The following is a 9,440-nucleotide window of genomic DNA, read 5'->3' on the forward strand; positions in this document are numbered from 1 at the left end:
GATCAGGTGTTGGATAAAGATGACAGTGAGGAGTCAAAAATGGAGTCCAAACCCGAGTCAAAGTCTGAGTCTGATACGTCATAGCCAACAATCAAAAAGGACAAACGGGTTTATGATAAGGAATTTTTGCTATCAAAATCTAACTTGAATAATGAACCGGTCAAAGTAGCATATACTTTGAAAGATTCTAACAAATTATATTCTGATGAGATTTTTCCAATAAGAAGTGTAAAAATTGAAATGATTAAAAAGGTTTTCAAAATCACAGAAATTAGTATTTCTGAAATAAAAGATTTAAATCTTACTGGAAAACCTAAACAATACTCTTCAAGAGATCAACAAAGAATTAACAAGAAAATGGGTTACAATTGTGGTTATAATTTCCAAAAGAAATCAAACCGCAATAATAATTTCAAAAAGAAAGGTCTTGGATTTAATCAACCAAAAAATAATAAAAATGAAAAAGTTTATAAACCAAAAATTGTGTTTGTTTCAGGAACACACAACGACAGAAGCTGAAAAGGAGCAAGCTTTCAGAAAGCAGACAAATCAAGAATTCCTTGCCAAGAAACAAGAGAACATGAAGAAAAATGGTGCTCAGAAGACTACAGAGACGAGAACCTGTTTTCAGTGTAAAACAGTTGGTCATATTGCCAGGAATTGTCCAAAGGCAATACAGACAAAACAAGGAGTCTCTGGTAAACTGAAAGAGAAAGTTGTTGAGAAAACTGAACTGACAACCAGAAAATTTACAGGCTTTGAAAATTCAACCTTTGAGATTGGTGAATGCTCAAAGAATGTTGTAAAAAGAAAAGACAGTCTGAAAAATCAAAAATGGGTTGTTAAGGGTTCAGGAAACAGTTCTGGTGATGAATCTGATTCCACAAAATCAGAGGAGCCACGTGTTCAAGAAAAAGTTGAGAAATCAGTTTCGACAGTGGATGATGTGAATTTTCCACCACTGAATGCTAAAAATTTGAAATCTAGAATTGGGAAAGTTGAAATTTCAAATCAATTGTTTCCTAATAAGAAAGAATTGGATATTGAAAAAGACTTTAACCCTGCAGTGAAAAACATTTTTGGAAAAATGATTGAGGGGAAGCCTAAGGGGGTAAAATAGTTTTATCAATCAAAAAGGAAAGATTCAACCCCAAATGAGACTGAAAAGATTACACCCAACGCTGGTCAGGCTTGGGTGGATATATTCTTCAAAGAAACTGGAGCTATTATTTCATTTGTTTTTGAGAAAATTTCTGGTTCTTATTTAGTCATTGAGCTTGAGCTCTTTACAAATGTTTTCTTTTTAACAAACTTTGATTTCTGAAAGTTCTTTTTCGGGTAATTCTTACCACCCTGATGCCCACCAAACCCTCTGTTTTGGTTGTTTTTATGAAAACGTGGTGGCACACTTGGTTTGTTGTAGAAAGATTTATCATGTTAAAAGTTCAAAAACCTCTTAGAACTTGTCAAACCTTCGATTTCAGAAACATCAATCTCCACTAACTTGAAAACCTTTTTTCAGTTTATCCACATTAACGTTTTCGATCGGAAGCTCTGTATCCGAGTACAACTTATACGAACCATTCATCTTGTACATGACAAGAGTCGGCTCATCATTTAAGTTGTTTTGAGACTTAGGTTTCGGGATGTAATTGTTTAAGAAACATTCATCATCCTCAACTGTGGAATCACTATCAGATTTTAGCACTTTTCAACAACATTTTTCACAACCTCAGATACAATGCTATCTTCATCGGTTTGTGAATTAAACGCGACATCAATGTTTTTTCTGGTAGTTTTTCAACATCAGTTTTATCACTTGATTCAGATTCATTAACCAACCCAGATTGTTTTTTCGTGAAGTTATTACACATGGGTGGTGGAACCTTGTGATACCCTACCCCGGTTCCATCTGAATAAACATCTTCACCGGCTTTGTTCTTCCCAATTGGTTTGGGAACTATACGTTGAAGAACAAAGCTGGCAGACGAATAACTGTTCAGCTTCAGATTGATTCTCTCATTCTCGATTTTAGCTTCCTGAAATTGAAGTTTGAGATTCGCAATCTCATCCAGTTGCTCATTTATCAGTTTCTCTTTAGCTTGAAGAACTCCTAATAAATATGTGTTTTCTTTATGAGTTTTTGAGTTGCATTCATCTGAATCTTTTATTGTTCTTTTCAGTTTTCAAAATCTTCAGAAATTTTTCTGTTTTCAAGAATCAATTTTTCATTTTCTTTGTGAAATCGTTCAACATCATTTTTATCAGTTTCAATTTTTTCAGTTAATTCTTTGATTCGTTAAGTTGAACTTTTTATTAGTTTATCTCGACCAATCACTTCTCTGTCTATAATGCCAGTTTTATCTGTTAGCTCCTGGAATCTCGTTCTTGAGAGATATTCTTGTGTTTTACAGACTTTGCACTCTCGCATGCAACCTCTACAAACACTTTCAGTTTTAGCATTTTTAGCCTTACCTGGTTCATTATCTGAACCACTAGAACTGACCTTTTCTGACGACTCAGACTTAGAAGCAGACTTGGAATCTACCTCAAGGGCCTTTGCCATCAAGACTTGATCTGCCATCTTGGTCAAGTTTTCGGCTGTCATCTCTTTCGCAACGTTGATAATCCATTCGTCCAGTTTCTTTGGCTCCTTAGATCTCAGATATGCCTCATATCTCTCCTATTTCAACCTCTCTCTCTCAGCTCTGTTTGCTGCATCTATCTTGATTTGCTCTTCTACTGGCGGGATCGATTTAACAAGAGCTTCGAAATCAATGGATTTTGGATCAACACAGATGTTTCCCATTGGGTCCAAGTAACACTCTCGGTCTAGATCCCATCTTTTAGCTTTCTTGGCTTCTTTGTAAGCATTGTAGATCCTTTTCATCTTTATCGATGCCATACTTCTTTCTCGGTTATACGTTGAATTTGGTGGTGGTGTTGGTAGTGCTTCAACTTTTGCTATAAATGCATAACCAACAACATCTTCCTCAAAAAGAAAATCACCCCAATTGAATCCCTCATCATCTTGAATCACCACCAAAGCTCTCGACTTTTCTTTCGGATTTTCTTCAGTTTGATTCATTTTCGGTGTCTCCTCATGATTTCGGCGATAGACTGCCTTTTTGTAGTAGTCGTCGTGGAACAGGTTTGCAGTTTCGTCAGCAGCAGAGTTCCGGCATTCTCTCTTGAAGTGGCCCTTTTGTTTGCATTTAAAACAGGTCACCTTCGACTATCGAAGCCTCACTTTGTTGAACGTCCTCCAATCGAGTTTCGCCCTGTAATCTCCATGAATCTCTGAGCTCGGCGAATAATGCTAGCCATACCCCAACGGATGTCTATTAGTTCCATCTCTTCCAGGTCAATTTGATCATAGTCTTCTTTAGTGAGACTGGTGTTGCCAATCTTCCCGGCGACTAGGCTCTCATAATATTCCAGAATTGATGCGAGAAACACCATTTGCTGCTTAGCCGTTTCTTCATTGAAGTTCTGTGCATTGTTCAGATTGACGGCTATATTGCATTGGAAAACGTTGGAGTTTGGAACACTTTGAGGTTGCTTAGAGTTTGCCGCAGATGATGTAGATGTACTAGAACCAGTACCATGATACCCATAACTGCTTGATGAAGACCCACTGTTAGACTTCTCTTGTGTAGTAGTGTTTGAGCTTTCGGCACTGAAAGCAGTTTTTGGTGACGTAGCTTTAGAAATCATGTTGCCTCTGTAATACAAATAAACATTTTGGGGGTGAGTTGTTCACTTTATTGAACTTCTTGATTTCCAACTCATGCCCTTCTAGCCTTTCAATCAACCAGTTGAATGTCATTTCTGCCATCGGCTTTATGTTTTTGTGCACTAAACCAAAGTACTGCCAATCTTGTTCATTCGGCAACGCCTCAAACATCTTATCAACCAACTCTTCCTCATCTTTCTTGATTCCGAATCTTGCTAATTCTGCTTTCATACAAGTAAATAAATCAAACTCTTTTTTTAATAAAGATTTTTTGTTTTTCACTATCTCTTCACCGCCAGTACATTTATTCTCAACTTTATCCCACAAATCCTTTGAATTTTCATAATCGATCAATGAGATGATATCGTCTCTGATAGACTGGTGTAGCAGGGCAATGGCCTTTTGTTCGAACACAAAATCTTCTTGCTCAGTATTTCATAGATTCTCATAGTCTGCTCTTGAAGCAAAGTAACCATTCTTCATACGTTTCCAAATGTCATAAGCGAATGCTCTCAACCATCCATCAAACCGTTTTGCCCAGCGATTGTAATCCTCTATCGTCATAAGTTTCGGTGGTTTGTTATCAGTACCATAAGCGTTGACAACACTTAGCGAATCGGATATCGCTTTAGTAACATTTTTGGGGTTTGTGTCGGATGAAGTAGCTCCACTGCTATTATATGCAAAGAAATCACCTCATAAACTCGTCACCCATGATTGTCGTACCTGAAAAAGCCAAACTTGGTCAAACTTGATAACACAATAATAACAGTTGATCGGATGGTAATTCGTCCGAATGACTGTTCGGATGGATAACTAAAATGAAACAAGTATCAAATGTGTCAAGTGACGAATGACTATCCGGTCGGATGGCAATCCGATCGGATGGTAATCCATTGATACAAGAACATGAACTTTCAAACAACAAAATACTGATCCGGTCGGACGACAATCCGATCGGATGAGTAGTGATGTCAGCAGGTAACAAGTAACAATAACAATGCAATCCGATCGGATGACTATCTGATCGGACGAGTGACGTCATAAAAGTTCATGGTTTTTGATTGATTTCGATGTGTTTTAGTTCGAATTTTGTCGTGAAAATTTGTAGGATTGTTAAACAACAGATTGCGAACACAACTATGTCAAATTTAGTCCATTTTAACCGTGAATTCTATTTCAATTTTACATTTTTCACTGTTTTGGATGAGAAAAAGTAGAACACATATAGAAATAGAGATGTAGATGAAGAATCAAGTAAAATCTCCGGTGAAATCGGCTGAAATCGGCTGTAATCGGTCAAAATCTCTCTGAAAACGTTGTGACCCTCTCTGAATCCGAACTCCAAGCTTTGATACCACTTGTGAGGACCGGTTGGTTCGGTTCTAGATTGAACAACTCAGGTCGGATCGATCACTATAGATGTGGGGAATCCATATACAGTGTAGAAGAAGAATCAACAACGAGATCAACGTTTAAAGCTTCAATTCTCATTATGATGTGCAAAAGTAACCACCAGCCAAAAAGCTAAACAAATGAACCCCTAGTCTCCTATTTATAGGCGAGCGGGACTGGGAGAATAGGTCATCCGACCAGATGATCATCCGTCCGGATGACTTAGGCCATCCTCACGTACAATATATATATCCTACCAATATGACAAATTTAATATAAACCATTGTACGAGTTTACAGAAATCCCTGGGACCAAGTAAATTCGTCCCAACTACACGGTCGTTTTCTCTGAAACACCGTAACAAATACCCATTTCTCCCTGAAACATATATTTTTACCAAAACTGTTTCTTCTCCCCGAAACATATGTTCACCAAAACTGTTTCATCCTGAAACATATATTTTCACCAAAACCGTTTCTCCCCGAAACATGTATATTTATAAAATCCATATATTTTCAATGAAACTATATAATTTATATCAAAAGGTATGTTTTATTCCAAAAACATTATTAAACCCTTTTAGGCGTGTTCTTCCCCCAAAACATATACAAAACAGTAAAAAGAGGGGGTTTAGTGACACTCACCTTTGGGTGCGTATTTTTAAATAGCAAAATCCCACAAATTGGTTTCTACACGTCCTATTATGCGTAGGAACGATTCATCAATTAACATATCACAAAAATCCTAAGTTTCTCTGTATCTTAGAATTTTCACATAACTTTGAGATTTTCTCAAAAAGTTATCGTTTTAGATTATGTTGGCACGTTAATATATATATATATATATATATATATATATATATATATATATATATATATATATATATATATACTATCTATACTATATATAATATACATATCCAAAGGACTTCTTAAGGTCATTGGAGTTTCCTTAAAACACCCCTAAAGCATGATGTACAAGTCTTTTAAGCATCAGAAAACTTCACTTTCCACTTATACCCTTTCACACAAACCAAACATGCGGACACTATTACGTGACTAGGGTTTCTAGATCTCATCCTCTGCTCTCACTCTCTCTCTCTCAATAGCGGTTCGAGATCTAGGGTTTCTCCCAGATCGATGATGTACAATGTTCTAATGCAAAAACGGATTTCGTGGCTTTTAAACACCCTTAAATCTTTTGGGCGGCCTTTTCAATTTCAAAAGCCCTAAACATTTTCAGATCTGAACAAAAATCAACCACGAATACACTTTCAGATCTCACATCTCCTCCTTGGTTTCTGCGACACTCTATCTTTGTCCCTTCTCTGGTTCTAGAGATGACGATCGTCGTGTCAAGGAAGAAGTATGCGACGAAGCTGCGGTGGTGGAACCTCTTAAGATGGACAGTGATGGCGGCGGTTAGGGTTCGAGCCGCGAAACCAACTTTTTGAGGATTAATGTTTAATGTTCATCATTAGGCAACAACATTGGTTCATGCATATTTTCTTAATTTCATTAAACTTTCAAACCCTAATTTTGTTCTATTTTACTCTGCCCAGATTTGCTCTTTGCTTTGGAGATTCTGTTCAACGAGATAGTAAGTGTTCAATTTCATATCCTTTTTTATGATTTATTTCATTTGTTTTTAATAGATCATGAACACTTTCAGATCTTGAACAAAACAACCCAGATAAAAACCCACGACACCATTTTTTAGTTTTTTTTCATGGGGTGAAGAACAAAAAAACTGCATTCTCTTTTGTATCGTGCTTTGATTGAGTGGTTTTTAAGAACCCAGATAATTATTATTTGTGTACAAAGGGCCACACAGGGATTTCAGTGTTATCATGTTCGTTTTACTAAACTCATATACGTGGTCTATAATTTTGGGTAAAACAAACCAGAAGATAACAAACTCACTTTGGATGTGGTGGTCCATAAGAGTTTTTTGTTTTGGAGAAACCATACATACTTATATTGTAAACATAAAGCAACCTTAAATATAACTCGATAATTCATAAATCAACAACTGCACATGAAGTTCGAGCCACGATAACCAATCCTTTTTCATAGATTCGATAAAAAATGATAAGTTGTATGGTTTAAGTTTTGAATATAAATGTATTGTTTACAGATCGGGGTGATGGTGATGGTTCATGGTGACGATACAGGGTCGATTTCAAACATCTCAAGTTGTCTACAGGTTCATATTCATATCCCGTCTGGTGCGAGATCCCTTTGTTTGGTTTAAAAATTGTAGATCATTCTTTGTCGGAGCTTTAGAATTTATATCCGGTGCCGACATAAAAACCGCCATCGAGGTCGCAGGGAGCCAATGGCTCGATGGTACATTTGTTTCTTGTCAACTTACATGAGTTCGATGGACACTGACTTTGAAGCCAAAAAACCGAAACTTTATGAAGCTTTCGAGATTCGAAACATCGATTTTGGCTTTGCATTTTGGTTCAGGACAAATGTGCAGCGTCTTTTTTATATAAATAATTGGTATTATATTGATGAAATGAATATGATTATGTTTCAGGAGTCTAAAAGCAAAGATCAAAGCCACATATCCCGGTGCATTCCCAGACGATTCAACGTTAGAAGCACTCGATGCACGACCAGATCTACAAGTACCTCGATAAAACTGTATTTAATGTTTTTTCTCCTTTTCTACTTCTTTCTGTGACATTGTTAACTTACTGTTGACATGATGTTTCACTATTGTCAGAAACCATATAACCTACTTATTGTAGAAGTGAGGTGTTATTATTGATGGTTATACTTATTGAGTTTAGTATACTCTCATATTTGGTTTTAAAATGCGCGCATAATGCGTGATGCGCACGACACGCTGATGAGATCGCATCAGGTAATGCGATGCGAGGATGATGCGCCCTAAATAGAATAACGCGGTCCTGATGCCCTAGCTTGACGCGCCTTGATGCGTGCGTTTTTATGTAATCGGCCACTATAGAGTAAAATTATACAATGAGCTTGTAGAATGTGCTTAACAAGCTTGTACAATGAGCTGATGAAGTTGTTAAATGAGTTCCAGCATAGATTACTTGTACGTTTTGCATAGGGTACACTTAAGAGTTCATGGCTTATTTTGGTTACATTGAACATCTTTGATGCTATTAGAGCTATTTTGTTGTATTTATATATTTTAATCCCTAAATTTTTAGTGTTTAAAACTATAAATTTGCCATAAATGATAGTAATTCATATACTTGGTCCCAATACTTTAATAGTGTATCTTTGTTTTTGTAAAATAGATATTATAACCGTTATAACCATATTTATGTAATAGAAATAATAAATATTAGTATTTAATGACAAAACTGAGTACCCTTGGCTATTTTTAGTATGTCAAAAGCATCGAAGATGTGTATACATCATGAGAATTCATAAACTAACAGAAAACAAGTACCGCGTTGTAAATTTCCGCCGCCGCATCACGTGAATTTCCTACCATTGTTGAGATTTTACAAGAATTTTGAAGACCGTGTCCATTTACCAAGTTTGAGGATGAATTTGGTTCCTCGTTGTGTATGGCTCGGACGCCAAATCAATATTTGTCGGTATTGTGATCAATGGCTTGTCAGTGCTATTGTATCATGGAAACACCTCATACAATGTTTTTGTTTCAACACTAAATTTGTTTTAACTTATAAATTGCTATTCTTGAAACATCATGTTCATCTTGATTAAGTTTTCAAACTGTCATGTTTCTTTGAAGGAGTTTTGATTTAACAAAGCTTTAAAATTTTGCATTTATAGAGATATATCAATTAAGTAACATTAACGCAAGCACTATATTCACATTATACATAGTATTACTATATAATACCCATAGATAGACCACACCAATGATACACATAAGAAATCTAACATATATATATATATATATATATATATATATATATATATATATATATATATATATATATATATATATATATATATATATATATATATATATATATATCACGAGAGAATTAATAAACTAACAAAAAAAGACTATCGCGTTGTAAATTGTCGCCGCCGGCCCGCACATAGCCCTAAACTCACCAACCTAAGTGATATGTTTCCCGCAGCATCGCGTGGGTAAACGGCTAGTATATATATATATATATATATATATATATATATATATATATATATGAGTCCATATACATATATTTTTAAGATTTTGCGACTTGAACGATTTTATTGGTGACTGTTATCATGTAAATCCGTTAACACACTAGTTTATACGTAATATATCTACGATTTGTGCTTCATAATATATATACATAAACGTA

The 9,440-nt window shown here is 35.6% G+C and overlaps 1 non-coding gene across 1 annotated transcript; it reads left to right on the forward strand.

The window, feature by feature from the left end:
* The first annotated feature begins 8,651 nt into the window (after positions 1-8,651).
* Positions 8,652-8,774, forward strand: LOC118492012. The gene has a single exon (XR_004892456.1). It is a non-coding gene; the product is annotated as a small nucleolar RNA snoR80 (small nucleolar RNA).
* The last annotated feature ends 666 nt before the right edge of the window (positions 8,775-9,440 follow it).

This window comes from Helianthus annuus, chromosome 4 (assembly GCF_002127325.2).
Source record: "Helianthus annuus cultivar XRQ/B chromosome 4, HanXRQr2.0-SUNRISE, whole genome shotgun sequence".
NCBI classification, from domain to species: Eukaryota; Viridiplantae; Streptophyta; class Magnoliopsida; order Asterales; family Asteraceae; genus Helianthus; species Helianthus annuus.